General features: G+C 37.6%; 1 protein-coding gene across 1 annotated transcript in view; it reads left to right on the top strand.

The window, feature by feature from the left end:
• Nucleotides 1-13,897, top strand: part of IL1RAPL1 (interleukin 1 receptor accessory protein-like 1) — a 1,809,453-nt gene that overhangs the window by 291,343 nt on the left and 1,504,213 nt on the right. The window lies entirely within an intron of this gene.

The raw sequence follows: 13,897 nt of genomic DNA, 5'->3' as shown, positions 1-13,897 counted from the left end.
GTAGTTGAATCCGTTCTGACTCAAAGTGACCATGTATAGAGTGTCCAAGGAGAGATGGAGAGTTTGAACCACTGATCTTACAGTTCAAAATGACCTTGTGGTTCATGGCTTATCCTACAGTGCCTCACCAGGACTTTGGTGCTTTCTGTAATCATTGTCATTTCATATTCTCCTTTTAAGTAAGCCTTTTAAATTTTTGAAAATATGTTTTAATAAATCATACTCCAAACAAATAATTGGGAGTGTAGTGGTTGCATAGGGTAAACATTATTGTGGGAAATTTCCAAGGTCTGCACTTTGAGCCCACCAGCCACTTCAGTGAAGAAAGATGAGTCTTTGTGTTCTCACAAAGATGTACAGCCTTGGAAACGCTATTCAGTTTTTGTTTGAGTTGGAACCATCTCGATGGTACTTAACCACAACAATAACAAGAAAATAATTGGAGAAAATAATCTCTACAAACATTTCTAAATAATTGGACTGAATTTTCTGGAGATAAAGGAAGGATAATCCCTACAAAGGCCTTGGCAAAGGTAATTACATGGGACCCACAAGTGTAGTGTATTTATTGATTTTTTATTCTTGCTATAACAAAACCTATCATTTTTAGTGGTTTTAATCAATTTGTTCTCGTATTTCTAAAGGTCTTCATTCCTAAAATCAGGATGTTTGTATGACTGTATTCTTTCTGGAGGATCTAGAGGAGAATCCATGAGGTCTCCTTTTACAGCTTTTAGAAGTCACCTGCATTCCCAGGCTCATGGTTACCTCCTCTCTCTCTAAACCAGCAGTGTAGTATATTCCAATCTCTCACACTCTCTCTTATGTTTGCTTCCATTGTCACATTCACTTTTTGATGCATACCTTTCTTGACTATCTCTTACAAGTGCTTTTGTAAGCTCGTTTAGAACCCATCGGGATAGTCCAGGATAATCTCTGTATTTCAAGATTGATGCTTCACTCTATTTCATAATTCTACTTTGTCATGTCAGGTAACATGTTGGCAGGTTTCAGGGATTTTGAGGTGGATTTTTTTGTGGGACTAGTATTCGGTGTAATACAGAGGTATACTAGAGTAGCTGTTAAATGGAAAAAAAAAAATTTGATAAGCCTAGAGTACATTGTTCTATGGGCCCAGTAGAGCTCAAAAGGGGAGGCAAGGTGTCAGGTGAAATGGTACTGCCAGACATTGGAGACAGATTATGAAGGGTTTACAATGACATGAGCCGTGCCCCCCCAAAAAAACAAATATGGATTTTGCCTGGTAAGAAATCTAAAGGCACTGGACAAATAGCTAGAGTAGCTAGTTCAAATCGATTGGATAGGGCTTTGACACCAGTGTTTTGGGGAAAGCGGCTGGTTTTTCATCGTACCTGTATTTGTCACGTTCTTTCATGTGTATGCCAGCCTCATACCCCGTACTTAGGTCTTAGTCCTGATGGGGCTCTGTACAAGCAAACACTGAAATGCTAACCTGATGGTTCTAACCTTGGAAACCCTACAAAAGGTTGGTTTGTTGAAACTATCTTGAAGGCACTTAACATGTACTAGGAATAGGAAGTATTGCATGGATTTTAATGCAATTAAAGATAGAATTGATATAAACTAGTGACTCATTATTTAGTAGAGAAGTGGAATGTGATTCCCAATGTTTATTAAATTGAAATAAATATGTTGAGAATTAAGTGACAATATTATATTTCTAGCCTATCATCGTTTTGGGTAAATAAATACTGGGTTTTCAAAATAATTTGCCTTAATGGTTGGGGTTCAGACTGTCTCACTGTACATCTGAAATAAAAGACTCAATTTTAGAGCCAAATTTCTCTTCTATAGTAGATCTCTCACACCGAGCATCATCTTAAAAGCCAGTTTCCCTCTTCAGAAATCTTTTCCCGTTTCTTCTGTCTTATGTATGTGCTCTCGAGTCAGTTCCAACTCATAGCAACCCTGTCTAGGCTTTTCAAGGAGCCCCTAATGGGCTTTAACCTATGACTTTGTGATTAGTAGTCCAGTGCTTATCTTAAAGGGCCACATTAGTACTCCTCCTCCCGCATATATTCATGTAAAAACATATGCATACATGTATAGCCATATGAGGGAGTACTGTGGCTTCTGTAGTATAAGTATTGCACTGCGAACCCCACCAGCTGCTCCTTGAGAGAAATGAAGGCTTTCTGCTCCCATACAGATTGACAACTTGGAAAACACTGTATTGGGTCGCTTTAAGTCTGGCCAGACTGAACTGCACTTGACAACAAGAATCCCCATATACATGCTCACACATATGCACATTCAGTTAACTATTCAGTCTCAAAACAGAAACTTATCTGGGATCTAGTATATACCAGGTGCTGAGGCTTTAAACATGATTACAATAGGTGATTGCTGTCTTTTTTTTTTTAACATCTGTATTTTATTTACCCAACTAATTGGTATAAGCTCATTGAGTGTAGAAATGTCTTATACATGTTTGTGTATCTGTCTTTTAGAGTCACTGTGCTTGAAATTGTCATTGCATAATTAGTTTTCTCTACATATTTGTATTTGATTGCTGAGTTTAAGAACGCTGATTAATCTCATTTCACTATTCGCTATCTTCCTGGGGGCTATTTCTGTGCAAGTCATAACTCTTCTTCAATACTGAATCTCCTTGGGTAACGGTATCTAGAGAGTTTAACTTCATAAGCTTTATAATCCTTACTCAGCGCTTGTAGAGTAAGTCAGTCCATGGTCAATTGTTGCATACACAAACGAATTTAACTTATGAATGAATTGTGAATAGAACTCATGAAATGAATAGCTGTATTGAAAACTGGATGTTTCTCTGGAATGGAGGAATGAACGTTGAGTTGTTGAGGTGACCTGTTCCATTCATAGTCATAGTCAATAAAGATTCCATACCGTGATTTTAATAGCTGAAGCGAGAAACTCTGAATTTTCAATAGGAAGAATTTCTTCTTTTGTTCTAAATGACAGTTTTTCAGTTACTTTAGTATAATAGGAATTGTGCAGCGTTTCCCTTCTTATGCTTGGAGTTTTGGTCACTTGTACGTATATATAGGTCATTCCATGAAGGAGGATTGGATGGAAAAAAAAAAAAGGACTGAGCATGGACGGGTGCCTGGGAGGAGTGCGGTGGCAGACAAAACAGCTGCTCAATGCCTTGGTGTCTCCCTAGGAATGCTGGTGAATAGAAGTGGCCTACAACATTGAGGGTGTTTTATTTTAATTCAGAACATGAATTAGTTCAATTTGGCAACTCGCACATTCATTCTGCCACTCTGTAACTGACATGCCGCTCTGCAATGAACAGTTGTGACTTACTGTTTGTTTCAAAGGCATGTTTTTGCTTCTTTGGGAGACGTGCTTGGTTTGTTTTGTTCAATTTTTAATGATACATGATTTTATTTTAAATTTCTTTGCAAAGTGCTTTGTATCCTAGGGTTTCCGGCTTTCTATGAATTGAGAGGAGGTTATTACCTTCTAAGTTTTCAATTAGGAAAACAAAGCAAGTTTGGAAGCTCCGTTGGGATCTTGTAAACCCTCTCAAAGCATGTTCTGAATGAGACAATTTTTGTGCAACTAGCTCTAATTGTCTGAGATGAGACAATCTACAGACGCTAATTGGAGAAAGTCTCATTCTGTAGCATGCATGGGGCTGATAGAACAGTAATTTTGCTTCTTTGGCTGTTTGTTTTGAGTTTTTTCTTTTTCATTTTTTAAATGTGGGTGATCTACCCTTGCCTTTGGTACTGAAAGTGTTTAAGGGAATTTTCCCCTCAGTTTGAAAAGTTTTTATTTTCCAGTGAAAAATTTCAGGCTTTGAATTTATATAGAGTCTCTTCTATATTCATAATATTATTTCGGAATCCCCAATCGTTCTTTGTATCTTAAATGACACTGGTCAGCTATTTTTAGCCTTTGATCCCTTTGTATGATATTGAATTCCTTTTCAATGCAGTGTTTGTGATCTGAATCATAACTGGTAGGCATAGAATCTTATTTATCACATTTTCTTTCTTATGATCACCACCTGAATGATTACACTGTTGACATATTCTGAATTAGATAGGAACATGTGTGTGACTAAATTGATGCCTCACATAGAAACTTTTGAGGAAGAGGATGAAAACGACAATTCATAAAATGACTGAAATCAAATATATTTCTGTTCTGAAGAACCCTTGAGATATAGTTCAAAAAGTGGGAAAACCTGATACAAATAGATATTTTATACAAAGGAAAACAATCAGCTGCATATGCTGTTTCGGGTACTATTTAAATGGGAATAGTTATTTCATGTTGCCCCATGGGGAAGCCATTCCATCTGAAAATTCATGTTTAATGACAGATTATAAAAATGTATATTCAAACACATAGTTAAATTTAATTTTGATTCCTGTATCTCAAGGAATTTTAAGTATAAAAATTCAGAAGTCAACTTATTCTTAAAGTGTTAATGAAAATCTTCTTCCCTATGTATATGAATACAAATATATATTCTAAAATATTATTCAGATTGTTTATGTATTCTGTATGGTGGTGGTGGTTATGTACCCTGGAATCGGTTTCTACTCCCAGTGACCCTGCATAGTGTTTCCGATGTTATAAATCTTCACTGGTGCAGAAAGCCTCATCTTTCTTCTGGGGAACAGCTGGGTCATTACAAAGTGCTGACCTTGAGGTTAGCAGCCCGAGTCGTAACTAGTATGCTTCTAGAGCTCCCTTATATTCTGTATAGATTTTGTATCATTAGACATTTATACAGTTTAATGTTTGATCATATAAGATGTATGTTGTGTTGTTAAGTGCCGTCGAGTCGGTTCCGACCCATAGCAACCCTGTACTGGGTTTCCGAGGGTGTTAATCTTTACGGGAGTAGAAAGCCTCATCTTTCTCCCGCGGAGCGGCTGATAGTTTCGAACCGCAGACCTTAAGGTTCGCAGTCCGATTCGTAACCACTACGCTACCAGAGTATAGTTTTAATAAAAATGTCAATATTATTTTTAGAAAATATAAATTAGGTTTTCCTTGGCAGCACAGAAATATGAAATTCTTTACATTTGTACACCTTTTGATAACCAAAATCATGTTATATATTCTTTCTGAAATTACTACTTGTTAAAGGAAGAGAATATTTCTTTCTCTTCTATTATTAGCGTTTCTCAATCTTCTGGAATTATTGGGTAGAATTCTTTAGCTGGTGTTGTTTTGGGTCTCATTAAACAGTTAAGTCATTTTAGAAATGTTGATTTCTATTTTGAAGAAAATATTTTGAAGATTGCAGCTGAGAAGAGTGCATCTATTTTCCTTCAGGTAGAACAGACTTTCCTTTGGCTACTGTTGGCATTTGATTTTATAGTGATTATGTTCAGGGCATTTAATTTAACCAGAACATGTTGAGGGTTTATTATAATATATAACTTTTCTTTTCCTTAAAATGTCTCAGAAATAATATTTTTTCCAATTAACACCTATTAACAATATAAATTTTTATTGTCTAATATGTACCATCTATGTTTTGTTCAATTGTTGTTTTAAAGTGCCATGTAGTCTGTTTTGACTCATAGCAACTCTGTATAGGGTTTCTAAGGTGCAGATGATGAGCTCGAATAAATGGCATTTTGGTAAGCAATCCTGTCCTCCTCTTATAGCATCACATCAAGATTCCACTGTTCTAGGAACTGGAAAGCAAATGTAGCTGGTTTTCTTTTGGAATTTATAGCTTAGTAGGTTCCAATGTGGAAGAAAAATTAAGATAATATTTCATATTGTAACTAAATTAAAACAAGGTATTATGATAGAGATTGGCAAAATGACTTCAGATAAGGTGGTCAGTAGAGGATTGTTGAAGGAAACAATATTTGAACTGAGTATTGACTATGAAAATAGCCCATTATATGAGAATCTGGGATAAGCATATTTGAAATGGAAGGAACAGTTCATGTCAAAGGTATGCAGTAGGACTAAATGTAACATGTTTAATCAACAGAGTGAGTAATGGGACTGGAAGTTGGCAAACAATTAGCATCATACAGTGGACTTTCCAGCAGCCTTTGAAAACTGCAGTGTGTGATTCTAATAAACTTGATTTTCATTTAGATTAAAGCTTAAATATTATTCCATTAGGTATCCCAAGTGGTTGTTGTTCTTAGCCAACGTTAAGTCAGCTCCCACTCATAGCAACTTGCACAATAGAACGAAACACTGCCCGCTCCTTTGCCATCCTTACAGTTCTTGTTACTACAAAGCCCATTATTGCTGCTACTTTCCTAACCCATCTCATTGGGGGGCTTGGTCTTTTACGCTGGCCCTCCACTTTAGCATGCTTGGCGTCCTTCTCCAGTGACTGGTGCCTCCTGATAACAAGTATAAGACATGAACTCTTGCCATCCCGGCTTCTAAGGAGCATTCTGGCTGCACCTGGTAGGAAAATGCATTGTGATTTAAAATTCCCTGTATTAGATATTTTACCTAGCTGAATTCTTTTAATTTAAATAATCTGAAAACTCTCTTAATTTAGCTCAGTCAGTTTTGTGGCAATGCATATTAATAACAGTACACTTACAGCATAAAACTATAATCTTGCATGGTATGGTAAATATTAAAGCTTCGTATTATAATAAAGCTCATTGGTAAGACAAGACCTACTGGAGTTTGTAATATTCATCTTTGATGAATTGTAAAACATGAATTATCCTGCCAAGGAAATAGAATATATGTGACAATGATGGTCAAAATGCTATTCATTTTGCTCAGGTTGTAGCCAATATTTTCAGTTTGAGTATTGTTAAATCAGTTGTAGGTTGGTTTGGGCAAAGCTACAATGCTGCAGTTTGGAAATGAGAAGTCCAGGTACTCTTTACTTTGTCAGATCAAGTTAGAATGACAGACCAGAAAATCGAAGAGCTGAGTGTTAGGATAAATGAAACATATTTGGTACTGCATACAGCAAATGTTGTAGTTTTTGTTAAGTGCAGTCGAGTCATGACACATAGGGTTTCCAAGAATGTAAATCTTTGTGAGATCACAAAGCCTCATCTTTTTCCTCTGGAGCAGGTGATGGGCCTAAACCAGCAACTTTGTGGTTCACAGTCATAAGGCTTAATCTACAGAGCCCCTGAGTTCCACGTACAATAAGTAGAAATCAAGAAATTATAATCTGGATATTAGAAACCTGGTGGTGATTGTGATGACGTTTTGAACTACATGCATATTTGTCAAGTGCAATGGGTACTCACTATTCACATGTTAATGTGAAACCAGGGTCTGAATGGTACAAGACTGAAATGACCACAGGCAGAGAGAAGAGCAAAAACATATTAAGAATGCCCTAGAATAATGTTGAACTAAATACTATTAAAGCACCGAATATCAGAGGTCATTGAGTGTAACTCCCTCATTGTTCAAGACTGACATTAAAGGTTGTTCACCTGGTTTTATGGCCTCAGGTTTAACCCGGCAATATCAACATTAGGGGATAGTGTGGTTCTGTTTGTATGAAGTGCTTAGGAAAATCATTTATGATGTAAAGAGAGCTTATAGACATAGGATAGAGGGCAGAGTATGCATTGGATTCCAAAAACTAAAAAAATAAAGATCTGTTGTTAACTAAATAGTGTATTTGCATTATTACAGACATCAACAACAGCATTGCTATGTCACAAAAATTCTTAGGTAAAGACAATGATTTAGTTACTGTCAGTTTTGTCCCCGCTAAATGATGTGCTATGAAGAGATTAGTTCAGGCAAACCCCCAAATGAATTTCCGAGATCCGAAAATTGATGGCCCTCATCCTGAAGTTTGGGCTAATTATGAGCATCTTTGGCAAGATTGTGTCTAAGAACTCTATTTCCATCCTTATAAACCATAGGTATGTTCTCCAACACTCATCTTGCCCTGCCTTATCTTATATTTTGTTTAAGACTGAGTCTTAACCAAATCCCTGAAAATAAGGGAAGAATAGTTTTCCATTGGAATTTTCAAAAGTATCATTTCTGTAAGTTCAAGTTTTAACACGTTCAATTAATTTCTAACAAATCAGAAAAGAAGTCAACTTCAAAAAATTTTCTTTCCTTGTTGTCCAGTGTTTGTGATCAATCATCCAGCTTTTTCTAATGCTGAAAATATTTTTATCATGAATCTTTTCTAAGAAATAGTGTTGTATCTTAATTTTGGTTAGCCTCTTCATCAGTACATGACCTGCATGTTATCATGTAATGAATTTGAAGGAAGTTTTTCTCACCTTTGTTTGTAGTCTGTTACCTTGGATTAATGACTGGAATTCTAATATTACATCTTCATTCTTTTGGCCAAGCAGGTACTCACTTTATAACCAACAGATACATCTGGAAAGAATGATGTTTTAAGTCCCTTATAGGTTTGATAGAAAATAAAGAGGTGAAAACATGCATGTTGCATGCTGGAAAGATGCGATGAGGATGGGAATGAATAATCGGGCTATTGATGGAGAAAATAATCAATTAGTTCCCAAGAGGACAAATGTTACCTTCTTCAGAATTAGTCCATATCTTACAAGCCAAACCAAAAGCTAAATGTGAAACTGTGTTCCACTATTAGTTGTGGTACTTTAGCCAAGTTCCTGAGTCGCTGCAGTCCGTTGTTGTTGTTGTTGTTGTTTTCTTTTAGAAATTGCAACAGCGCTCACACATCTCTCAAAACATTGTTGAAATGTTAACCACTGCATTGTTAACAAAAATAATAGTTTAGTCCTGCTATGGTAGTGTAGAATAGGTACTGGGCTGCTAACAACAAGGTCATTAGTTCAAACCCACCAGCTATTTCTTGGAAACCACCCTATACAGGGTCACTATGCGTCGGAATTGACTCTTCGGCACTTAACATCATCAACAACAGCACCAAGGAACCATGATGGCATAGTGGCTTATGCATTATGGTGGTGACAAAGGATAACTCTTCTTTCTTTATATATAGTGTTGTTGTTAAGTGCCGTCAATCCAATTCTGCCATAATTCCAAGAGGAAAAGGTTTTATGGTTCATGAAACACTTTTCTAATTTAATTCCATAAATGTGCAATTGAATAAATGCCTCTACTTAATCAAACCAAAAGAGAAAACCCATGGACACCATGTTGATTCTGACTCAACAACTCTGTATAGGGCTTTTGAAGCTTATAAATCCTTATCAGAAGTAGAATGCCTCTTTTTCTCTTGCAGGGTCAAGTGGATTCAAACTGCTAATCTTGTGATTAGTACTACAACACATAACCCACTACGCCAGCATGGTTCCTTGGTGCTGTTGTTCAGTGTCGTCAAATCATTTATACTCATAATGACCTTGTATAGGGTTTCTGAGGGGACACTGGGGGATCTGAAGCACTGATCTTGCAGTTTAAACTGATATTGAAGTAAAGTGCTTATCCTATAGCGCCTCACTAAGAATTGACCCTGTGTAAGGAGCTCTGGTAGCGTAGTGGTTACGAATCAGGTTGCGAATCTGAAGTTCAGCAGTTGGAAACTACCAGCTGTTCTGCAGGAGAAAGATAAGGCTTTTTGCTCCTGTAAAGATTTACAGCCTCGGAAACCCTGTACAGGGTCTCTATGAGTTGGAATTGACTCCACGGCACCTAACAACAACAAGGAGTCCTGGTGTGGCACTGTGGGTTAATGCGCCAGACTGGAAAGCTGTTAGAACTGCAAGGTTGGTGGTTCAAGTTAACCAGTGTCTCTTTGGAAACCCTATACATGGTCACTATGGGTCATATCTGACTTGATTGCACTTAACAACAACAGGGTTTCTGAGGATCAGTTGGTGAGCTCAAGCCACCTACTTTTCAATTCAAAGAGATTTTGTAGTCCAGTGCATGAACTTACAGTGCCACACCAGGACTTCTCTTTATATATATATATTATATAATATATAATATTTGTGGTGGTGGTTATGTGCTGTGGAGTCGGAACCAATTCACAAATTTGTACAGGAGCAAAAAAAAAAAGCCTCATCTTTCTCCCTCGGAACAGTTGGTAGTTTTGAACTGCTGACCTTAAGGGCTGACCTTAAGGTTCGTAGCCCAATTCATAACTCCTACGCTACCAGAAATCCATATATATACTTGTTGTTATGTGCCGTGGAGTCGGTTCCGACTGATAGCGACCCTGTACAGGGTTTCCGTGGCTGAAAATCTTTATGGGAGCAGAAAGCCTCATCTTTCTCCCTCAGAACAGCTGTCAGTTTTCGACTGCTGACTCTCAGGATAGCAGCCCCATTTGTAACCAGTACGCTACCAGAGGGCTCTGTATATATACTCAGTGATATTTCTAGAAGTGCATTGTAAACAACAATTGTATAGAGAAGACAGAAAAAATCAAGGTTGTTTTATGACCACATGTCTTCCTACTCTGTCACTTTTAAGACCTCAGATACTGAATTCAGTCCACTGTGACCTGTGAATCAGTAACTATGAACTCCCAACACCAATTTATTTGTGGTGGTGGGTCACCCACATATCAGGCTGAGTTTTCAAAATGATGGATTGGAAGACAGTGTTTAGAAGCCACATTGCTTAGAGAACAACAGGTTGGGAATCTAATCTCCTGGAATGATACTAGCAGGAATCCATTAGCATCATAAATATAATGCATAAAGTGCTTAGAGACGTCTCTAAACTAATTGCACCAATCACACACCAAATAGAGGTATAAAAAATGGAGACATTAACTGAAATACATAAGGTGTTGTCTCATGCCAGAGTACAGAAACTGGAAAAATTATTGGCAGAATACACAAACTGGCAACTGTTTTGAATGTCTTTGTTTGAAAGTGTGGTAACTTTTGATCCAAGAGCTTATAGTTGCCACTTTATCTTCGCAAATAGGCAGGTGCCTAAGTAATTAATTTTCACCAGGTAGGTTGTGCTAAGCTTCATCTATGACCTTTTGCAATGTTGCCATGACACATAGCTGAATGATAGGTGTGTCATTTACTGGTAGGGAATTTTCTCTTTCTGTGTGAAGAGTTTAAGATCATTGGAATTGTAAATGGTGACAGCATTGTTGGTTTCAATATGACTGAGCAGTTTAGTAATTCACATAACTATCATGGGTGCCTGAAAGTTCTAGTCACCTTTTCCCTTAGGATTATGATTTCAAACACTTACACCGAAATTACAAATCAAACGGTAAGAAAATAAATAATGATGCCATGGGCATAGGTTAGTTATGCAAGCAAGCCGAATATCAGGTTTTGTGAGAGGTTGACCTATCAGAAATGGGAAAAGTTTGTGGTCTGAGGTTTGAAAGAAAAGGTGTGTGTGTGTTGCAGGGGCCTCGAGTGTTTGTTTAGTTGTTTGTTTGTTTGTAACCAGGTTAGTCCTCCTAGCGTAGTGGCTACAAATCGGGCTGTGAACCTTAAGGTCAGAGGTTCGAAACTACCAGCCGCTCCATGGGAGAAAAATGAAGCTTTCTACTCCTGTAAAGATTTACACCCTCGGACACCCTACCCTGTTCAGGGTCGCTATGGGTCGGAACCGACTCGACGGCACTTAACAACAACAACAACAGTCCTCACTTGAAAGTATAGCTTTTCATATGTAAAACTTAAAGGAGAAAGGGGATTGCTATTTTGCTAATGCTTTTCTGTGACTTTAGACTGTAAAAGTCTCCATTTTGAAGAAGTAATGATGAAAATTATTTGAGGAAAGAAACGTTTCAGAGTGGCAGGGGTGTTTTACCTTAAATTTGTCATTTGTAGCAACACACATTCGCTTATATCAAATGAATATATTGTTATACTGGAAACAAAGATGGGCACATTTGTATAAAACAATGTCTCCAAATTAAGAGTATATAGGAAGAAACTTGATTTAGGTTATTCCATTAATTGTAATTTATCTGAAGATATAAATGCGTCAAGTGTGATAACATCTTCAACTTATAACTTAAGTCTTCATAAATTTTATATACAGTCTAAGTTAACTTTCAAATGTCTCATGACATTTTAGTGATTATTAAGTTTATTTAATTTCTTGAGGTAATTAAGATTACATTTGTTAAAGCTCTGGTCAATGTTTTATGCATGATCTCTAGCTTTTGTGTTTCCATTTTACTCCAATAGTCTCGTTTTCCCAGAGTGATTAAGGGAATTACTGACCATGCATTTGTGAAAATTTGAAGATAATATTTAACCCTTCCAAGACCCACTGGGCACATTGTCCCCCATCTGTTTTTTCTTCCTCTTGAGTTTTTTGGGCAGCTCCTTTCCCTCGGAAAATCCATGTAGTCTGTAAAGAAGGGACTTGCAGAACTGTTTGAAATAGAAGAAACAGGTGTGTGGTACAAATTACTTTTTCTGTCGTGTGGTGGTGAATTTGTATGAGGTGGTGAATCCTATAGGGACATATGTGTCCCACCAAGCAGAAACAGAGTCTTCTGTAAAATGCATCCCATAGGCTAAGGAAATGTATGCTCCCCACCAATGCCAGCCTTTAGTGTCTAGATGGACAGATGAATCCTACCAGCTCTATCCCCAGAGTCGAGGGTCCAGAGGGACATATATGCCCCATAAATCCTCTCTCACATAGTTCATAGACACACACTTAAATCAGACACACACGCAAATCAAAGCATTATCCTGCATGCTTTCCAGCAATGAAAAGAACGTAGTAAAGAAGAATTCAAAGCAAAAATTAATTCAGTAATGAAAGGGATTGACTATGTATATAATCCCTCTTGTGTTTCTTTACAATTGTTGGTACTGTTAGTTGTCATATAGTCTATTTGGACTCATGGTGACCCCACGATCACAGATTTGTTGTTGTTAAGACTTGGCTCTGAATCATAGCTACTCTGTGTAGAGTTTCGAGGTGTGGCTGGTGAGCTTGTAATTTGTAGCAACACCCATTGTTGAACCGCCGACCTTGTGGTTCAAACTGACCTTGCAGTCCAATGCATTACTCCGCAGCACCACATCAGGACTCCTGTGTACAGAGTATTGCCTTATAGGGGAATAAAGCTTGTGATTTTACTGGAGCAGGTCACCAATCTTGTCTTTTCAGGTGTCTTTGGATATGTTATGTGGCTTTTTGGCTAGTAGTTGTGTCCTTAGCTGACTGTGACACTCGGGGACTCTAACAATCAGTTATTTCCTTGAAAAAAAAAAAAAAAAAGTTTTTCTGAGACAATCCAAAGACAGGAATTTTAATTGTTGGGTACTAGCATCTAAGCATTTATTTCTTTTCCAGTGTCGGATGCCTATATCAAATCTTGCTTTAAATAAAACAAGTTGGGATTAAATCTGAGATCGCTTTCACTGGACTAATAATGTCAAACTGTTAACAGGGCTGACTCCTTCTGGGTATTCTAAGGACAGAATCTATTGTCTTACTTTTTTTCACCTTCTAGTGGCTGCTTAAGGAGCTCTGGTAGCATAATGATTATGAGTCGGGCTGCTAACTTCAAGGTTAGCAGTTTGAAACTACCAGCCCTTCTATGGGAGAAAGATGAGTCGTTCTGCTCCCATCAAAATTTGCAGACTCGGAATGTATGGTTGCTATGAGTCGGAATCGTCTCCACGGAACAGAACAATCACCAGCAGTGGCTGCTTACAGTCCTTTGGTGGCAGTGTGGGCTAAAGCACTGGATCGCAAGGTCTCTTTGAACCACAAGGTTGGCAGTTCAAACTCACTAGCCACTCCTCAGAAACCTTAGACAGAAACTGACTGGACAGCACTTAACAACAACAGTGGCTACTTGCATTTCTTGCCTTATGACCTCTTCATCCATTGTCAAAGAGGATCATTCCAGTCCTTCATTGTGGTGGTATTCTCCCCTGACTCTGACTTCTTGTAAGGACTGTTATGACTGCACATTGTCTACACAGATAATCCCGGATCGAATTTTTATATCGAGACCCTT

The sequence above is a fragment of the Chrysochloris asiatica genome, unplaced genomic scaffold (genome assembly GCF_000296735.1).
Source record: "Chrysochloris asiatica unplaced genomic scaffold, ChrAsi1.0 scaffold00018, whole genome shotgun sequence".
Classification (NCBI taxonomy): Eukaryota; Metazoa; Chordata; class Mammalia; order Afrosoricida; family Chrysochloridae; genus Chrysochloris; species Chrysochloris asiatica.
The sequence above is the reverse complement of the archived record's forward strand: the minus strand, read 5'-3'. Positions and strand labels throughout refer to the sequence as shown.